This window comes from Orcinus orca, chromosome 1 (assembly GCF_937001465.1).
Source record: "Orcinus orca chromosome 1, mOrcOrc1.1, whole genome shotgun sequence".
Classification (NCBI taxonomy): Eukaryota; Metazoa; Chordata; class Mammalia; order Artiodactyla; family Delphinidae; genus Orcinus; species Orcinus orca.
Genome location: NC_064559.1, coordinates 166,422,200 through 166,443,782, shown reverse-complemented (window position 1 = coordinate 166,443,782; position 21,583 = coordinate 166,422,200). Strand labels below are relative to the sequence as shown.

The following is a 21,583-nucleotide window of genomic DNA, read 5'->3' as shown; positions in this document are numbered from 1 at the left end:
TCAATTAAGTCCATCTTGTTTAATGTAGAATTTAAAGCTTGTGTTTCCTTATTTATTTTCATTTTGGATGATCTGTCCATTGGTGAAAGTGGGGTGTTAAAGTCCCCTACTATGAATGTGTTACTGTCTATTTCCCCTTTTATGGCTGTTTGTATTTGCCTTATGTATTGAGGTGCTCCTATGTTGGGTGCATAAATATTTACAATTGTTATATCTTCTTCTTGGATCTATCCCTTGATCATTATGTAGTGTCCTTTGTCTCTTCTAATAGTCTTTATTTTAAAGTCTATTTTGTCTGATATGAGAATTGCTACTCCTGCTTTCTTTTGGTTTCCATTTGCATGGAATATCTTTCTCCATCCCCTTACTTTCAGTCTGTATGTATCTAGGTCTGAAGTGGGTCTCTTGTAGACAGCATATATATATGGGTCTTGTTTTTGTATCCATTCAGCCAATCTGTGTCTTTTGGTGGGAGCATTTAGTCCATTTACATTTAAGGTAATTATCAATATGTATGTTCCTATTCCCATTTTCTTAATTGTTTTGGGTTCGTTATTGTAGGTCTTTTCCTTCTCTTGTGTTTCTTGCCTAGAGAAGCTCCTTTAGCATTTGTTGTAAAGCTGGTTTGGTGGTGCTGAACTCTCTCAACTTTTGCTTGTCTGTAAAGGTTTTAATTTCTCCATCAAATCTGAATGAGATCCTCGCTGGGTAGAGTAATCTTGGTTGTAGGTTTTTCCCTTTCATCACTTTAAATATATCCTGCCAGTTCCTTCTGGCATGCAGAGTTTCTGCTGAACGATCAGCTGTTAACCTTATGGGGATTCCCTTGGGTGTTATTTGTTGTTTTTCCCTTGCTGCTTTTAATATGTTTTCTTTGTATTTAATTTTTGACAGTTTGATTAATATGTGTCTTGGCATATTTCTCCTTGGATTTATGCTGTATGGGACTCTCTGTGCTTCCTGGACTTGATTAACTATTTCCTTTCCCATATTAGCAAAGTTTTCAACTATAATCTCTTCAAATATTTTCTCAGTCCCTTTCCTTTTCTCTTCTTTTGGAACCCCTATAATTCGAATGTTGTTGTGTTTAATGTTGTCCCAGAGGTCTCTGAGGCTGTCCTCAGTTCTTTTCATTCTTTTTTCTTTATTCTGCTCTGCAGTAGTTATTTCCATTATTTTATCTTCCAGGTCACTTATCCGTTCTTCTGCCTCAGTTATTCTGCTATTGATCCCATCTAGAGTATTTTTAATTTCATTTTTTGTGTTGTTCATCGTTGCTCATTTCATCTTTAGTTCTTCTAGGTCCTTGTTAAATGTTTCTTGCATTTTGTCTATTCTATTTCCAAGATTTTGGATCATCTTTACTATCATTATTCTGAATTCTTTTTCAGGTAGACTGCCTATTTCCTCTTCATTTGTTAGGTGGTGGGTTTTTATCTTGCTCCTTCATCTGCTGTGTGTTTTTTTGTCTTCTCATTTTGCTTATCTTACTGTGTTTGGGGTCTCCTTTTTGCAGGCTGCAGGTTCGTAGTTCCCGTTGTTTTTGGTGTCTGTCCCCAGTGGCTAAAGTTGGTTCAGTGGGTTGTGTAGATTTCCTGGTGGAGGGGACTAGTACCTGTGTTCTGGTGGATGAGGCTGGATCTTGTCTTTCTGGTGGGCAGGTCCACGTCTGGTGGTGTGTTTTGGGGTGTCTGTGGACTTATTATGATTTTAGGCAGCCTCTCTGCTAATTGGTGGGGTTGTATTCCTGTCTTGCTAGTTGTTTGCCATAGGGTGTCCAGCACCGTTGCTTGCTGGTCGTTGAGTGAAGCTGGGTGCTGGTGTTGAGATGGAGATCTCTAGGAGATTTTCGCCGTTTGATATAATGTGGAGCTGGGAGTTCTCTTGTGGACCAGTGTCCTGAAGTCGGCTCTCCCACCTCAGATGCACAGAACTGACTCCTGGCTGCAGCACCAAGAGCCTTTCATCCACACGGCTCCGAGTAGAAGGGAGAAAAATAAATAAAGAAAGAAAGAACAGAGAGAGAGAGAGAGAGAGCGAGAGAGAGAGAGAGAGGGAGAGAGGGAGAGAGGGAGGGAGGGAGGGAGGGAGGGAGGAAGGAAGGAAGGAAAGAAGATAAAATAAATTAAGATAAAATAAAGTTATTAAAATAAAAAATAATTATTAAGAAAAAAAATGTTTTTAACAAGAAACAAACAAACAAAAACGGATGGATAGAACCCTAGGACAAATGGTGGTAGCAAAGCTATACAGACAAAATCTCACATAGAAGCGTACACATACACACTCACAAAAAGAGGAAAAGGGGAAAAAATAATAAATCTTGCTCTCAAAGTCCACCTCCTCAATTTGGGATGATTCGTTGTCTATTCATGTATTCCACAGATGCAGCGTACATCAAGTTGATTGTGGGGCTTTAATCCACTGCTTCTGAGGCTGCTGGGAGAGATTTCCCTTTCTCTTCTTTGTTCTCATAGCTCCCGGGGCTCAGCTTTGGATTTGGCCCCGTCTCTGCGTGTTGGTCACCGGAGGGCGTCTGTTCTTTGCTCAGACAGGACGGCGGTAAAGGAGCAGCTGACTCGGGGCCTCTGGCTCACTCAGGACGGGGGGAGGGAGAGGTACGGAGTGCGGGGTGGGCCTGTGGCGGCAGGGGCCGGCGTGATGTTGTGCCAGCCTGAGGCGTGCCGTGCGTTCTCCTGTGGAAGTTGTCCCTGGATCCCGGGACTCTGGCAGTGGCGGGCTGCACTGCACAGTCTCCCAGGAGGGGGGTGTGGATAGTGACCTGTGCTCGCACACAGGCTTCTTGTTGGCGGCAGCAGCAGCCTTAGCGTCTCATGCCTGTCTCTGGGGTCCGCGGCTTGCGCCCTTCTCTGGAGCTCCTTTAAGCTGCGCTCTTAATCTCCTCTCCTCACGCACCAGGAAACAAAGGGGGAAGAAAAAGTCTCTTGCCTCTTCGACAGGTCCAGACTTTTCCCCGGACTCCCTCCCGGCTAGCCGTGGTGCAGTAACCCCTTCAGGCTGTGTTAACGCTGCCAGTCCTCTCCCTGCGCTCCAACCAAAGCCCGAGCCTCAGCTCCCAGCCCCGCCTGCCCTGGCGGGTGAGCGGACAAGCCTCTCCGGCTGGTGAGTGCCCATCGGCACCGATCCTCTGTGTGGGAATCTCTCCGCTTTGCCCTCCACACCCCTGTGGCTGTGCTCTCCTCCGCAGCTCCCAAGCTTCCCCCCTCCGCCACCCACAGTCTCTGCCCGCGAAGGGGCTTCCTAGTGTGTGGAAACCTTTCCTCCTTCACAGCTCCCTCCCACTGGTGCAGGTCCCGTCCCTATCCTTTTGTCTCTGTTTATTCTTTTTTATTTTGCCTTACCCAGGTACGTGGGGACTTTCTTGCCTTTTGGGAGGTCTGAGGTCTTTTGCCAGCATTCAGTAGGTGTTCTGTAGGAGTTGTTCCACGTGGATATGTATTTCTGGTGTATCTGTGGGGAAGAAGGTGATCTCCTCGTCTTACTCTTCCGGCATCTTGTATCTCTGGGTTTTCTATCCTGTTCCATTGATCTATATTTCTGTTTTTGTGCCAGTACCATACTGTCTTGATTACTGTAGCTTTGTAGTATAGTCTGAAGTCAGGGAGTCTGATTCCTCCAGCTCCATTTTTTCCCTCAAGATTGCTTTGGCTATTTGGAGTCTTTTGTGTCTCCATACAAATTTTAAGATTTTTTGTTCTGGTTCTGTAAAAAATGCCATTGGTAATTTGATAGGGATTGCATTGAATCTGTAGATTGCTTTGGGTAGTATAGTCATTTTCACAATATTGATTCTTCCAGTCCAAGAACGTGGTATATCTCTTCATCTGTTTGTGTCATCTTTGATTTCTTTCATCAGTGTCTTATAGTTTTCTGCGTATCGGTCTTTTACCTCCTTAGGTAGGTGTATTCCGAGGTATTTTATTCTTTTTGTTGCAGTGGTGAATGGGATGTTTCCTTAATTTGTCTTCTGATCCTTTGTTGTTAGTGTATAGGAATGCAAGAGATTTCTGTGCATTAATTGTGTATCCTGCAACTTTACCAAATTCATTGATTAGTTCTAGTAGCAATCTGGTGGCATCTTTAAGATTCTGTAATTTTGTATCATCTGCAAACAGTGACTATTTTACTCCTTCTTTTCCAATTTGTATTCCTTTTATTTCTTCTTCTTCTCTGATTGCTGTGGCTAGGTCTTCCAAAACTATGTTGAATAAGAGTGGCAAGAGTGGACATCCTTGTCTTGTTCCTGATCTTAGAGGAAATGTCTTCAGTGTTTCACCATTGAGAATGATGTTTGCTGTTTGTCATATATGGCCTGTATTATGTTGAGGTAAGTTCCCTTTATGCCCACTTTCTGGAGAGTTTTTATCATAAATGGTGTTGAATTTTGTCAAAAGCTTTTTCTGCATCTACTGAGATGATCATATGGTTTTAATTCTTCAGTTTGTTAATATGGTGTATCACATTGATTTATTTGCATATGTTGAAGAATCCTTGCATCCCTGGGATAAATCCCACTTGATCATGGTGTATGATCCTTTTAACGTGTTGTTGGATTCTGTTTGCTAGTATTTTGTTGAGGATTTTTGCATCTATATTCATCAGAGATACTGGTCTGTAATTTTCTTTTTTTGTAGTATCTTTGTGTGGTTTGGGTATCAGGGTGATGGTGGCTTCATAGAATGAATTTGGGAGTGTTCCTTCCTCTGCAATTTTTTGGAAGAGTTTGAGAAGGATGGGTGTTAGCTCTTCTCTAAATGTTTGTTAGAATTCCCCTGTGAAGCCATCTGGTCCTGCACTTTGGTGTGTTGGAAGATTTAAAATTACAGTTTCAATTTCATTACTTGTAATTGGTCTATCCATATTTTCTGTTTCTTCCTGGCTCAGTCTCGGAAGGTTATACCTTTCTAAGAATTTGTCCATTTCTTCCAGGTTGTCCATTTTTTTGGCATAGAGTTGCTTGTAGTAGTCTCTTAGGATGCTTTGTATTTCTGCCATGTCCATTGTAACTTCTCCTTTTTCATTTCTAATTTTATTGATTTGAGTCCTCTCCCTTCTTTTCTTGATGATTCTGGCTAAATGTTTATCAATTTTGTTTATCTTCTCAAAGAACCAGCTTTTAGTTTTATTGATCTTTACTATTGTTTTCTTTGTTTCTATTTCATTTATTTCTGCTCTGATCTTTATGATTTCTTTCCTTCTACTAACTTTGGGTTTTGTTTGTTCTTCTTCCTCTAGTTCCTTTAGGTGTAAGGTTAGATTGTTTATTTGAGATTTTTCTTGTTTCTTGAGGTAGGATTGTATTGCTATAAATTTCCCTCTTAGAACTACTTTTGCTGCATCCCATAGGTTTTTGATCTTTGACTTTTCATTGTCATTTGTTCCTAGGTATTTTTTAATTTCCTCTTTGATTTCTTCAGTGATCTCTTGGTTATTTAGTAATGTATTGTTTAGCCTTCCATGTGTTTGTATTTTTACTTTTTTTTTGGCCTGTAATTGATTTCTAATCTCATAGCATTGTGGTTGGAAAAGATGCTTGATATGATTTCAATTTTCTTAAATTTACCAAGGCTTGCTTTGTGACCCAAGATATGATCTATCCTGAAGAATGTTCCATGTGTACCTAAAAAGAAAGTGTAATCTGCTGTTTTTGGGTGGAATGTCCTATAAATATCCATTAAATCTATCTGTTCTATTGTGTTATTTAAAGCTTGTGTTTCCTTATTAATTTTCTGTGTGGATGATCTGTCCATTGGTGTAAGTGAGGTATTAAAGTCCCCTGCTATTTTTGTGTTATTGTCGATTCCCTGTTTTATAGCTGTTAGCATTTGCCTTATTATTATTTTTAAAGTTTTTATTGGAGTATAATAGCTTTATAATGGTGTGTTAGTTTCTGCTTTATAACAAAGTGAATCAGTTATACGTATACATATATCCCCATATCTCTTCCCTCTTGCATCTTCCTCCCTCCCACCCTCCCTATCCCACCCTTCTATCTGGTCACAAAGCACTGAGCTGATCTTCCTGTGCTATGTGACTGCTTCCGATTAGCTATTTTACATTTGGTAGTGTATATATGTCCATTTATACACTACCACTCCCTCACTTTGTCCCAGCTGACCCTTCCCCCTCCCTGTGTCCTCAAGTCCATTCTCTAGTAGGTGTGCGTTTTTATTCCTGTCTTGCACCTAGGTTCGTCATGACCATTTTTTTTTTTGTAGATTCCATATATGTGTTAGCATACGGTATTTGTTTTTCTCTTTCTGACTTACTTCACTCTGTATGACAGACTCTAGGTCCATCCACCTCACTACAAATAACTCAGTTTCTTTTTATGGCTTAGTAATATTCCATTGTATATATGTGCCACATCTTCTTTATCCAGTCATCTGTCGATGGACACTTATGTTGCTTCCATGTCCTGGCTATTGTAAATAGAGCTGCAATGAACATCGTGGTACATTAACCTTTTTGAATAATCGTTTTCTCAGGGTATATGCCCAGTAGTGGGATTGCTGGGTTGTATGGCAATTCTATTTTAAGTTTTTAAAGGAAGCTCCATACTGTTCTCCATAGTGGCTGTATCAATTTACATTCCCACCAACAGTGTATGAGAGATCCCTTTTCTCCACACCCTCTCCAGCATTTATTGTTTGTGGATTTTTTGATGATGGCCATTCGGACTGCTGTGAGATGATATCACATTGTAGTTTTGATTGCATTTCTCTAATGATTAATGATGTTGAGCATTCTTTCATGTGTTTGTTGGCAATCTGTATACCTTCTTTGGAAAAATGTCTATTTAGATCTTCTGCCCATTTTTGGATTGCGTGTCTGTTTCTTTGATATTGAGCTGCATGAGCTGCTTGTAAATTTTGGAGATTAATCCTTCGTCAGTTGTTTCATTTGCAAATATTTTCTCCCATTCTGAGGGTTGTCTTTTGGTCTTGTTTGTGGTTTCCTTTGCTGTGCAAAAGCTTTTAAGTTTCATTAAGTCCCATTTGTTTATTTTTGTTTTTATTTCCATTTCTCTAGGAGGTGGGTCAAAAAGGATCTTGCTATACTTTATCTCACACAGTGTTCTGCCTGTGTTTTCCTCTAAGAGTTTGATAGTGTCTGGCCTTACACTTAGGTCTTTAATTCATTTTGAGTTTATTTCTGTTTACAGTGTTAGGGAGTGTTCTAATTTCATTCTTTTACATGTACCTGTCCAGTTTTCCCAGCACCACTTATTGAAGAGGCTGTCTTTTCTCCATTGTATATTCTTGCCTTATCAAAGATAAGGTGACTATATGTGCGTGGGCTTATCTCTGGGCTTTCTATCCTGTTCCATTGATCTATATTTATGTTTTTGGGCTGGCACCATACTGTCTTGATTACTGTAGCTTTGTAGTATAGTCTGAAGTCCAGAAGCCTGATTCCTCCAGCTCTGTTTTTCTTTCTCAAGATTGCTTTAGCTATTCGGGGTCTTTTGTGTTCCTATACAAATTGTGAAATTTTTCGTTCTAGTTCTGTGAAAAATGCCTCTGGTATTTTGATAGTAATTGCATTGAATCTGTAGATTGCTTTGGGTAGTAGAGTCATTTTCACAATGTTGATTCTTCCAATCCAAGAACATGGTATATCTCTCCATCTATTTGTGTCATCTTTAATTTCTTTCATCAGTGTCTTATAATTTTCTGCATACAGGTCTTTTGTCTCCTTAGCTTGGTTTATTCCTAGGTATTTTATCCTTTTTGTTGCAGTGGTAAATGGGAGTGTTTCCTTAATTTCTCTTTCAGATTTTTCATCATTAGTGTATAGGAAGGCAAGAGATTTCTGTGCATTAATTTTGTATCCTGCTACTTTACCAAATTCATTGATTAGCTCTAGTAGTTTTCTGGTAGCATCTTTAGGATCCTCTATGTATAGTATCATGTCATCTGCAAACAGTGACAGCTTTACTTCTTTTCCGATTTGGATTCCTTTTCTTTTCTTTTCTTCTCTGATTGCTGTGGCTAAAACTTCCAGAACTATGTTGAATAATAGTGGTGAGAGTGGACAACCTTGTCTTGTTCCTGATCTTAGTGGAAATGGTTTCAGTTTCTCACCATTGAGGACGATGTTGGCTGTGGGTTTGTCATATATGGCCTTTATTATGTTGAGGTAAGTTCCCTCTATGCCTACTTTCTGCAGTGTTTTTATCATAAATGGGTGTTGAATTTTGTTGAAAGCTTTCGCTGCATCTATTGAGATGATCATATTGGTTTTCTCTTTAAATTTGTTAATATGGTGTATCAGGTTGATTGATATGCATATAATGAAGAATCGTTGCATTCCTGGGATAAACCCCACTTGATTATGGTGTATGATCCTTTTAATGTGCTGTTGGATTCTGTTTGTTAGTATTTTGTTGAGGATTTTTGCATCTATGTTCATCAGTGATATGGGTCTGTAATTTTCCTTTTTCGTGACATCTTTGTCTGGTTTTGGTATCAGGGTGATGGTGGCCTTGTAGAATGAGTTTGGGAGTGTTCCTCCCTCTGCTATATTTTGGAAGAGTTTGAGAAGGATAGGTGTTAGCTCTTCTCTAAATGTTTGATAGAATTCACCTGTGAAGCCATCTGGTCCTGGGCTTTTGTGTGTTGGAAAATTTTTAATCACAGTTTCATTTTCAATGCTTGTGATTGGTCTGTTCATATTTTCTATTTCTTCTTGGCTCAGTCTCTAAAGGTTGTGCATTTTTAAGAATTTGTCCATTTTTTCCTGGTTGTCCATTTTATTGGCATATATTTGCTTGTAGTAATCTCTCATGATCCTTTGTATTTCTGCATTGCCAGTTGTTCCTTCCCCTTTTTCATTTCTAATTGTATTGATTTGAGTCTTCTCCCTTTTTTTCTTGATGAGTCTGGCTAATGGTTTATCATTTTTGTTTATCTTCTCAAAGAACAAGCTTTTAGTTTTATTGGTCTTTTCTATTGTTTCATTTATTTCTGCTCTGATCTTTATGATTTCTTTACTTCTGCTAACTTTGGGTTTTTTTTGTTTTCTTTCTCTAATTGCTTTAGGTGTAAGGTTAGGTTGTTGATTTGAGATGTTTCTTGTTTCTTAAGGTTGGATTGTATTGCTATAAACTTCCCTCTTAGAACTACTTTTGCTGCATCCCATAGGTTTTGGGTTGTCGTGTTTTCATTGTCATTTGTTTCTCGGTATTTTTTGAATTACTCTTTGATTTCTTCAGTGATCTCTTTGTTATTAAGTAGTGTATTGTTTAGCCTCCATGTGTTTATATTTTTTACAGGTCTTTTCCTGTAATTGATATATAGTCTCATAGCATTGTGGTCAGAAAAGATACTTGATATGATTTCAATATTCTTAGATTCACCAAGCTTTGACTTGTGACCCTAGATATTATGTATCCTGGAGAATGTTCCATGAGCACTTGAGAACAAAATGTATTCTGTTGTTTTTGGATGGAATGTCCTATAAATATCAATTAAGTCCATCTTCTTTAATGTAGAATTTAAAACCTGTGTTTCCTTATTTATTTTCATTTTGGATGATCTGTCCATTGGTGAAAGTGGGGTGTTAAAGTCCTCTACTATGCCCTTTTATGGCTGTTAGTATTTGGCTTATGTATTGAGGTGCTTCTATGTTGGGTGCATAAATATTTACAATTGTTATATCTGCTTCTTGGATTGATCCCTTGATCATTATGTAGTGTACTTCTTTGTCTCTTGTAATAGTCTTTGTTTTAAAGTCTCTTTTGTCTGATATGAGAATTCCTACTCCAGCTTTCTTTTGATTTCCTTTTGCATGGGATATCGTTTTCCATCCCCTCACTTTCAGTCTGTATGTGTCCCTAGGTCTGAAGTGGATCTCTTGTAGACAGCATATATATGGGTCTTGTTTTTGTATCCACTCAGCAGTCTATGTCTTTTGCTTGGAGCATCTAATCCATTTACATTTAAGGTAATTATCGAAATGTATGTTCCTATTCCCATTTTCTTAATTGTTTTGGGTTTGTTATTGTAGGTCTTTCCCTTCTCTTGTGATACCTGCCTAGAGAAGTTCCTTTAGCATTTGTTTTAAAGCTGGTTTGGCTGTGCTGAATTCTCTTAGCTTTTGCTTGTCTGTAATGGTTTTAATTTCTCTATCAAATCTGAATGAGATCCTTGCTGGATAGAGTAATCTTGGTTGTAGGTTTTTCCCTTTCATCACTTTCAATATGTCCTGACACTCCCTTCTGGCTTGCAGATTTTCTGCTGAAAGATCAGCTGTTAACCTTATTGGGATTCTCTTGTATGTTTTTTTTCCCTTGCTGCTTTTAATATTTTTTCTTTGTATTTAATTTTTTATAGTTTGATTAATACGTGTCTCAGTATGTTTCTCCTTGGATTTATGCTGTATGGGACTCTCTTTGCTTCCTGGGCTTGATTAACTATTTCCTTACCCATGTTAGGGAAGTTTTCAACTATAATCTCTTCAAATATTTTCTCAGTCCCTTCCTTTTTCTCTTCTTCTTCTGGGACCCCTATAATTCGAATGTTAGTGTGTTTAATGTTGTCCCAGAGGTCTCTGACAGTGTCCTCAATTCTTTTCATTCTTTTTTCTTTATTCTGCTCTGCAGTAGTTATTTCCAATATTTTATCTTCCAGGTCACTTATCCGTTTTTCTGCATCAGTTATTCTGCTATTGATCCCTTCTAGAGAATTTTTAATTTCAGTTATTGTGTTGTTCCTCATTGTTTGTTTGCTCTTATTTCTTCTAGGTCCTTGTTAAACGTTTCTTGTATTTTCTCCATTCTATTTCCAAGATTTTGGATCATCTTTACTATCATTATTCTGAATTCTTTTTCCAGTAGACTGCCTATTTCCTCTTCATTTGTTAGGTCTGGTGGGTTTTTACCTTGCTCCTTCATCTGCTGTGTGTTTCTTTGTCTTCTCATTTTGCTTAACTTACTGTGTTTGGGGTCTACTTTTCACAGGCTGTAGGTTCATATTTTCCTTGTTTTTCGTGTCTGCCCCCAGTGGCTAAGGTTTATTTAGTGGGTTGTGTAGGCTTCCTGGTGGAGGGGAGTAGTGCCTGTGTACTGGTGGATGAGGCTGGATCGTGTCTTTCTGGTTGGCAGGTCCATGTCTTGTGATGTGTTTTGGGGTGTCTGTGAGCTTATTATGATTTTAGGCCGCCTCTATGCTAATGGGTGGTGTTGTGTTCCTGTCTTGCTAGTTGTTTGGCATAGGATGTCCAGCACTGTAGCTTTCTGGTCGTTGAGTGAAGCTGGGTCTTGGCGTTGAGATGGAGATCTCTGGGAAATTTTCGCCATTTGTTATTATGTGGAGCTGGCAGGTCTCTGGTGGACTGATGTCCTGAACTGGGCTCTCCCACCTCAGAGGCACAGCCCTGATGTCTGACTGGAGCACTAAGAGCCTGTCATCCACATGGCTCAGAATAAAAGTGAGAAAGAAAGGAAGAAAAAGATAAAATAAAATAAAAAGTTATTAAAATAAAAACCAATAAATAATTATTTAAAAAAAAATTAAAGTAATTAAAAAAAAGAAAGAAGGAACGATGAGAACAACCAAACCAAAAAACAAATCCACCAATGAAAACAAGCGCTGAAAACTGTACTAAAAAAAAAAAAAAGGACCGACAGAACCCTAGGACAAGTGGTAAAAGCAAAGCTATACCGACAAAATCACACACAGAAGCATACACATACACACTCACAAAAAGAGAAAAAGGCAAAAATATATGTATATCATTGCTCCCAAAGTCCACCTCCTCAATTTGGGATGATTCGTTGTCTATTCAGGTATTCCACCGATGCAGGGTACATCAAGTTGACTGTGGAGATTTAATCCACGGCTCCTGAGGCTGCCGGGAGAGATTTCCCTTTCTTGTCTTTGTTAGCACAGCTCCTGGGGTTCAGCTTTGGATTTGGCCCCGCCTCTGCATGTAGGTCATTTGAGGGCATCTTTTCTTCACTCAGACAGGATGGGGTTAAAGGAGCAGCTGATTCCGAGGCTCTGGCTCACTCGGGCCGGGTGGAGGGAGGGGCATGGAGTGCGTGGCGAGCCTGCGGCAGCAGAGGCCATCGTGACGTTGCACCAGCCTGAGGTGCGCTGTGCGTTCTCCTGGTGAAGTTGTCCCTGGATCACAGGACCCTGTCAGTGGCGGGCTGCACAGGCTCCCGGTAGGGATGTGTGTGTGGATAGTGACCTGTGCTCGCACACAGGCTTCTTGTTGGCGGCAGCAGCAGCCTTAGCGTCTCATGCCCGTTTCTGGCGTCCACGCTGATAGCTGCGGCTCACGTCTCTGGAGCTCCTGTAAGCAGCGCTCTGAATCCCCTCTCCTCGCACACCAGGAAACAAAGAGGCAAGCAAAAGTATCTTGCCTCTTTGGCAGTTCCAGACCTTTTCCCAGACTCCCTCCTGGCTAGCTGTGGTACACTAGCCCCCTTCAGGCTGTGTTCACGCAGCCAACACCAGTCCTCTCCCTGGGATCCCACTGAAGCCGGAGCCTCAGCTCCCAGCGCCCACCCGTCCCGGCTGGTGAGCAGACAAGCCTCTCGGGCTGGTGAGTGCTGGTCGACACCTATCCTCTGTGTGGGAATCTCTCCGCTTCGCCCTCCGCACCCCTGTTGCTGCGCTCTCCTCCGTGGCTCTGAAGATTCCCCGCTCTGTCACATGGAGTCTTCACCCACAAAGGGCCTTCCTAGTGTGTGGAAACCTTTCCTGCTTCACAGCTCCCTCCCGCTTGTGCAGGTCCCGTCCCTATTATTTTGTCTCTGTTTTACCTTTTCTCTTTTGCCCTACCCAGGTATGTGGGGAGTTTCTTGCCTTTTTGGAGGTCTGAGGTCTTGTGCCAGCGTTCAGTAGGTGTTCTGTAGGAATTGTTCCACATGTAGACGTATTTCTGATGTATTTGTGGGGAGGAAGGTGATCTCCACATCTTACTCTTCCACCATCTTGAAGCTCCTCCTAGCATTTGGCTTATGTATTGAGGTGCTCCTATGTTGGGTGCATATATATTTATAATTGTTATTTCTTCTACTTGGATTGATCCCTTGATCATTATGTAGTGTCCTTCCTTGTCTCTTGTAACATTCTTTATTTTAAAGTCTATTTCATCTGATATGAGTATTGCTACTCCAGCTTTCTTTTGATTTCCATTTGCATGAAGTATCTTTTTCCATCCCCTCATTTTCAGTCTGTATGTGTCCTTAGGTCTGAAGTGGGTGTCTTTTAGACAGCATTTAGATGGGTATTGTTTTTGTATCCACTCTGTGAGCCTGTGTCTTTTGGTTGGAGCATTTAATCCATTTACATTTAAGGTAATTATTGATATGTATGTTCCTATTACCATTTTCTTAATTGTTTTGGGTTTGTTTTTGTAGGTCCTTTTCTTCTCTTGTGTTTCCTACTTGGAGAAGTTCCTTTAGCATTTGTTGTACAGCTGGTTTGGTGGTGCTGAATCCTCTTAGCTTTTGCTTGTCTGTAAAACTTTTGATTTGTCTGTCAAATCTGAATGAGATCCTTGCCAGGTAGAGTAATGTTGGTTGTAGGTTCTTCTCTTTCATCATTTTAAATATATCATGCCACTTTCTCTGGCTTAAAGAGTTTCTGCTGAGAAATCAGCTGTTAACCTTATGAGAGTTCCCTTGCATGTTATTTGTCATTTTTCCTTTGTTGCTTTTAATAATTCTTCTATGTCTTTAATTTTTGTCAGTTTGATTACTGTGTGTCTCAGCCTGTTTCTCCTTGGGTTTATCCTGCCTGGGATGCTCTGAGCTTCCTGGACTTGGGTGGCTATTTCCTTTCCCATGTTAGGGAAGTTTTTGACTATAATCTCCTCAAATATTTTCTCAGGTCCTTATTCTCTCTCTTCTTCTTCTGGGACCTCTATAATGCGAATGTTGTTGTGTTTAATGTTGTTCCAGACGTCTCTTAGGCTGCCTTCATTTCTTTTCATTCCTTTTTTGTTTATTCTGTTCCACAGCAGTGAATTCCACCATTCTGTCTTCCAGGTCACTTATCCATTCTTCTGCCTCAGTTATTCTGCTATTGATTCCTTTTAGTGTATTTTTCATTTCAGTTATTGTATTCTTCATCTCTGTTTGTTTGTTCTTTAATTCTTCTAGGTCTTTGTTAAACATTTCTTGCATCTTCTCGATCTTTACCTCCATTCTTTTTCCAAAATCCTGGATCATCTTTACCATCATTATTCTGAATTCTTTTTCTGGAAGGTTGCCTGTCTCCACTTCATTTAGTTGTTTTTCTGGGGTTTTATCTTGTTCCTTCATCTGGTATATAGTCTTGTGCCTTTTCATTTTGTCTATCTTTCTGTGAATGTGGCTTTTGTTCTACAGGCTGCAGTATTGTAGTTCTTCTTGCTTCTGCTGTCTGCCCTCTGGTGGATGAGGCTATCTAAGAGGCTTGTGCAAGCTTCCTGATGGCAGGGAGTGGTGGTGGGTAGAACTGGGTGTTGCTCCAGTGGGCTGAGCTCAGTAAAACTTTAATCCGCTTGTCTGCTGATGGGTGGGGCTGATTTCCCTTCCTGTTGGTTGTTTGGCCTGAGGTTAGCCAGCACTGGAGGCTGTAGGCTCTTTGGTGGGGCTCATGGTGGACCCTGGAAGTGCTCACACCAAGGAGTACTTCCCAGAACTTCTGCTGCCAGTGTCCTTGTCCCCATGGTGAGACACAGCCACCCCCTGCCTCTGCAGGAGACCCTCCAACACTAGCTGGTACTTCTGGTACAGTCTCCTGTGGGGTCACTGCTCCTTCCCCCTGGGTCCTGATGCACACACTACTTTGTGGGTGCCCTCCAAGAGTGGAGTCTCTGTTTCCCCCAGTCCTGTTGAAGTCCTGCAATCAAATCCCGCTAGCCTTCAAAGTCTGATTCTCTGAGAATTCCTCCTCCATTGCCAGACCCCCAGGTTGGGAAGCCTGACATGGGGCTCAGAACCTTCACTCCAGTGGGTGGACTTCTGTGGTATAAGTGTTCTCCAGTTTGTGAGTCACCCACCCAGCAGTTATGGGATTTGATTTTATTGTGATTGTGCCCCTCCTACCATCTCACTGCGGCTTCTCCTTTGTCTTTGGATGTGGGGTATCTTTTTCGGTGAGTTCCAGTGTTTTCCTGTTAATGATTATTCATCAGTTAGTGGTGATTCCCATGCTTTTGCAAGAGGGGGTGAGTGCATGTCCTTCTACTCCACCATCTTGATCCAATCTGCCCACCTTTCCTTGATTATTATTTTTTTCTTTGAAAACTGATCCCTTGCTAAAATATAGTTTTGAGCATGGTAAAATCACTACTGTCATATGAATGTAACGTAAACGCGTGTGGAAGATTTTATTTTTAACTTACTAATTAATAAGGGGACTAATAAATTAATGCGATTCACAGATTAAATGTGAATTTGACTTATAGATATTTATATTCTCTTTCAGACAAAATCTATGTGGATCACTATGAGCAGGAATTATTTGCACTGACCTGGACAGGAAACATTTGCATTACCAGTAGTTTTCTACAAGTGAAATTTTATCCCCCACGGAGTTGTAAGATAGCTTAGTCAATCAAACACAATCAAAGGGGTATAGTATCTGATAACCTTTGGGTCATGAGACAATGTTTGGAATTCAACTGAAAGAACACCCAGTAATCTCTTTTGCCCATTTCCAGTGTTTGACAGAATTTCATGGTAGGCTTTTAATGTGAGCAATGTAAAAGGGTTTTTATCCATGAGATATATAGAACGCCTATATATTACTAAGAAAGAGACAACTGACCGAAAAGAAAGATGGGAAAAGGATGTTAAACATGCAATTTACAAAATATCCAAGAAAAATGAAAAGAGGCTCCACCTCATTAGTAATCAAAGAAATGCAAATTGAAACTACCATGAGATACTATTTCACACCTACATGGTAAAATTTGTAATAATTTAAAAGTCGAGCATCAGCAAGAATGTGGAGTCCCAGGAATTCTCATACACTGGTGGTAGGAGTTTGAATTGGTAAGCTCACTTTGGAAGGAATTTTGGCAAAAGCTAGTTAAGTTGAAGATGTGTGTACCCTATGACAAGAGTAGGTACATTCCCCAGAGAAACTCTTGTACACATCCATAGAGAGACATGTACAAAAATGGTCATGGCAACCTTATCTGTAAGAGCGAATCACTAGAAATAACCTAAATGTCCATCATTTCATAGAGAAAATAAATGGTATTGTATTTCTGTATTCATACAATTAATACTATACAGCATTAAAATAAATGAAGTTGAGTTATATATAGCAATATGGATACATCCCAAAAACGATGTTGAATGAAAGAAGCAAGTTGTACAAGAATCAGTGCAACTTGTTAAAGGTTTAAAACATGTGAAAACAGTATTACTACTTGACAAGGACATATGTGATAAAAGTGTATAAACGTGTGAAAGAGAATGACACATACAAACTTCAGGGCAGTGGTTTCCTCTGGGATGCAGGGAAGGGAGTGAGATTAGGGAGGGTGACATCAATGGTATCTGAAATGTTTTAATTTTTAATACAAGTGAGGGATATGAGGATGTTTGTTATACTGTCTTTTGATACTTTTATATGCCTGAAATAATAATAATACTTGTACTTCATTTCCCTATGGTTTAATAATTGAGAAAATAAAGCTTTTCCCCTCACAGTTAGAAAAAAATTGCACTTCTCTAAAGAACCTCTAAACTACTTGACAAATGAAACAAAAGCAATTAGTTGGCCCTTTTTGAGAGTCAGTCCAGTGTACGCATTATTCCTTGGAATTTGGATCTTAATTTGAGTGCAGAGGAAGCCACTGAAAGGTAGTTAGCTGAGGGGTGATCTCATTCTTGGCTTGCAAGGACTTTTGGAACTTGCTTCCTTCTTTCTTTCCCATCCTCATCTGCCTGCCCCAGCTTCAGTTTTTCTTCTCGTAACTTCACACTTCTGGTAGGTACATGCTGCTACTTCACACAACAGTGCAGTTGCTCATGGTTTCCTTTGCTTATGACACCTTTCTCCCTCTTTCTTTCTGGTTAACCAACCCATGCTCTTCCTTCCACAGCCAGCTCAGGCAATGTTCTCTTTCCCTTAGGAAGTTTTCCTTGTTCTCTTAAGATGAGTTATGTTCACCTCTGAATTCCCAGAGCTCCCTTGGATATTTGTGTCAAAACGTATTCCGTCTTTGCCATTCCAGCTCTCAGCAAAGTGCCTGAGTTAGACGTTTAGGAAAGAGGAGTGCTGTTTGAGGAAGAATGTGTAAACTGTGTGTTTGCTCAAGCCCTCCCCACACTACTGGTTTCTAATAATGGCTCAATGGTCATAAAGTAACATTTCAATGTGAATTAGCTCCTCTCAGCTTTTATAAGACTTGGTTAAGAACTTGGAAAAGAGACTCTAAGAAAGGGGTAGGATGGGGTGGAGGGGAGGAGTGAGGTTCAGATCACAGTGCTGGGTCTGGACCCATTGCCACTCAGCAAGCTGGAGATGGGGTGGATAAGAACACAAGTCTCTCAACTCCAGGCCAGTGCTTGTCCTTTTGTTCTCCCTTCTGTGGCTTGAGAAAACAGCTGCTCTCTATCATCTTATTCAAATCTCTTCCAATACTTGAAACAGGAAATGACTCTCCAGTTCTGGGTAGTGAACCTGGGTCGCTGAAGCAGGTGGCTTGGAAGAACCTAAGATAAGAGGCACCGGAGAATGGACAAACCTCAGGAAAGCAATATTAAACTTGAACAGGGTCTCAGAAAGGTTTCTGTAGTTGAATCAAGTTATACCAAGTTTGGCTCCAAAGGTCTAGTGACTCTTCTAAACATACACACACATCTGGATATTGGATTGAATCCCAGTAGATCCATCCTTGAGGATCATCTAGGGACAGACTTTTGCTCAAAAAGGAAAGAAAAGAATGATGAATTATCACATAGATGATGTGGTCAGGTGTTCATCATTAGAAGGCACAATAAGACAGGGGCCATATACAAGATAAGGCTTCCATATCATCAAGAGAAATGTGGATGGTTGTACTTAATTATCTTTGAATCTCAGGGCCAAACCAAGGCCTGGAATATGGCAAGTTTTCACTAAGTTTTGCTCAATGAAGGGATGAACTATGGAGAAATCTCATGACTGGAGAAAGCCTTATCAGTCACATCTCATAAATCTGGTTTGGAAGATTGTTGGTGGCAAAATAATAAACAAGACTTCCTGCAAGAGATTTTGACATCAAGCTGACCAGAAACATGCCAGATCCATATTACCAGCTGGATTAAAACCAAGGAAAGGCTCAACAGCATTTTTAGTGGTTAAGAATTAGGGTTTTTAGGCTATGATGGTGGCTTTCCAGCAGTGCCCAATTTAACCATCCCTTTCCCCCATAGAAATACTCCCAAACACAAAATAAGACTTAAAGTTGCAACAGTCTGGAAGGAATGACTTCCATGAATAATTTGCAGGTCTTTGGGATGTTTTTTTCTCTGACCACATCATTGATGGGGTGAGGTTGAGAAATAACTTACTTTGACTTCAAAAAAAGAACTACAGGGGCTTCCCTGGTGGCACAGTGGCTGAGAGTCCGCCTGCCGATGCAGGGGACGCGGGTTTGTGTCCTGGTCGGGGAAGATCCCACATGCTGCGGAGTGGCTAGGCTCGTGAGCCATGGCCGCTGAGCCTGTGCGTCTGGAGCCTGTGCTCCACAGCGGGAGAGGCCACAACAGTGAGAGGCCCACGTACCGCAAAAAAAAAAAAAAAAAAAAAAAAAAAAAAAAAAGAACTACAGCACTAGGCTGGAATGTCTACCTCTGTCCCAGAGTGTCTGGCCTCCCATTGCTTGGGAACAGCCTTCTGAAGTAGGCACTCACTTCCCACTGTTCCCACTGTCCTCCCTGGCTCTCTTTCTCCATCCATTTGGTAACTATTACTCCCAATGATGTACCATCCTGGGAAGGCAAGTTGGCAGTGGGAAGAGCATAGGAGGAAGTGTTTTAGGAATGCAGCACTCTGGGGAAAATGCTTAATTAGGGCTAGACATTTGAATTTTTATAAATTTTTCTTTTTGTATTATTTTAATTTACCATTGCAAGCACCAATACTATTTAACATTTATATCTAACTACAGAGCAAAGGGAGGTGAGTGTCTGAGTATAAAACTGATAGCTAATGTCTTTATAGCCCTCTAGAATTTGAAAGATAATTTCAGGCTATTTCAATCCCCCACCCCACCTTTGCCGTCACCACCAACAAGCTCACATATAAGCACTCATTCCCCCTTTCCCTGACCACGTAGCCATCATCCTCTCAGCCACCCTGTGGAGATAGGTAGTGTTATAATCTCTGCTTTGTAAGTGAGAGGACTGAGGCTTAGGGATGTCAGTAACACAGTTGTTATGGACTGAATTTTGTACCCCCTGAAATTCATATTTTTAATCCCTAACCCAGAAAGTGATGTTATTAAGAGGTGGGGCCTTTGGGAGACAATTAGGTTTAGATGAGGCCATAAGAATAGGGCCCCATGATGGGATTAGTGCCCTTATAAGAAGAGGAATAGATTAGAGTGAGAGGGCTGTCCACCATGTGAGGACACAGCAAGCAGCAGTCATCTGCAAGCCAGGAAGATGGTCTTCAAAAGAACCAAACCTTACTGGTCCCTTGATCTTAGACTTCTCAGCCCAAAGAACAGTGAGAAATCAATCTTTGTTGTTAAAGTCACTCAGTCAGTGGTATTTTGTTATAGCAGCCTGAACTAAGATGCAAGTTCTTAGACCTAGAAGAATTAAAGACCTAGAAGAGTTAAAGAACAAACAGAGATGAACGATACAATAACTGAAATGAAAAATACACTAAAAGGAATTAATAGCAGAATAACTGAGGCAGAAGAACGGATAAGTGACCTGGAAGACAGAATGGTGGAATTCACTGCCGTGGAACAGAATAAAGAAAAAAGAATGAAAAGAAATGAAGACAGCCTAAGAGACCTCTGGGACAACATTAAATGCACCAACATTCGCATTATAGGGGTCCCAGAAGGAGAAGAGAGAGAGAAAGGACCAGAGAAAATATTTGAAGAGATTATAGTCGAAAATTTCCCTAACATGGGAAAGGAAATAGCCACCCAAGTCCAGGAAGCCCAGCGAGTCCCATACAAGATAAACCCAAGGAGAAACACGACTAGACACATAGTAATCAAACTGGCAAAAATTAAAGACAAAGAAAAATTATTGAAAGCAGCAAGGGAAAAATGACAACATACAAGGCAACTCCCATAAGGTTAACAGCTGATTTCTCAGCAGAAACTCTACAAGACAGAAGGGAGTGGCATGATATACTTAAAGTGCTGAAAGGGAAGGACCTATAACCAAGATTATTCTACCTGGCAAGGATCTCATTCAGATTCGATGGAGAAAGCAAAAGCTTTACAGACAAGCAAAAGCTAAGAGAATTCATCACCACAAAACCAGCTGTACAACAAATGCTAAAGGAACTTCTCTAAGTAGGAAACACAAGAGAAGAAAAGGACCTACCAAAACAAACCCAAAACAATTAAGAAAATGGTAATAGGAACATACATATCGATAATTACCTTAAACGTGAATGGATTAAATGCTCCAACCAAAAGACACAGGCTTGCTGAATGGATACAAAAACAAGGCATATATATATATGTTGCCTACAAGAGACCCACTTCAGACCTAGGGTTACATACAGACTGAAAGTGAGGGGATGGAAATAGATATTCCATGCAAATGGAAATCAAAAGAAAGCTGGAGTAGCTATACTCATATCAGATAAAATAGACTTTAAAATAAAGAATGTTACAAGAGACAAGGAAGGACACTACATAATGATCAAGGGATCAATCCAAGAAGAAGATACAACAATTATAAATATATATGCACCCAACATAGGACCACCTCTGTACATAAGGCAACTGCTAAGAGCTATAAAAGAGGAAATTGACAGTAACACAATAATAGTGGGGGACTTTAACACCTCACTTACACCAATGGACAGATCATCCAAAATGAAAATAAATAAGGAAACAGAAGCTTTACATGAAACAATAGACCAGATAGATTTAATTGATATTTATAGGGCATTCCATCCAAAAACAGCAGATTACACTTACTTCTCAAGTGCACATGGAACAGTCTCCAGGATAGATCACATCTTGGGTCACAAATCAAGCCTCAGTAAATTTAAGAAAATTGAAATCATATCAAGCATCTTTTCTGACCACAGTGCTATGAGATTAGAAATGAATTACAGGGAAAAAAAAAAACCGTAAAAAACACCAATACATGGAGGCTAAACAATACGTGACTAAATAACCAAGAGATCACTGACGAAATCAAAGAGGAAATCAAAAAATACCTAGAGACAAATGACAATGAAAACACGATGATCCAAAACCTATGGGATGCAGCAAAAGCAGTTCTAAGAGGGAAGTTTATAGCTAAAGAAGCCTACCTCAAGAAACAAGAAAAATCTCAAGTAAACAATCTAACCTTACACCTAAAGGAACTAGAGAAAGAAGAACAAATAAAACCCAAAGTTAGCAGAAGGAAAGA

The 21,583-nt window shown here is 40.2% G+C and overlaps 1 long non-coding RNA gene across 1 annotated transcript; it reads left to right on the top strand.

The window, feature by feature from the left end:
• The first annotated feature begins 208 nt into the window (after positions 1-208).
• Positions 209-21,280, top strand: LOC125964739 (uncharacterized). Its single transcript, XR_007477996.1, has 2 exons — positions 209-1,104; positions 10,572-21,280. It is a non-coding gene; the product is annotated as an uncharacterized LOC125964739 (long non-coding RNA).
• The last annotated feature ends 303 nt before the right edge of the window (positions 21,281-21,583 follow it).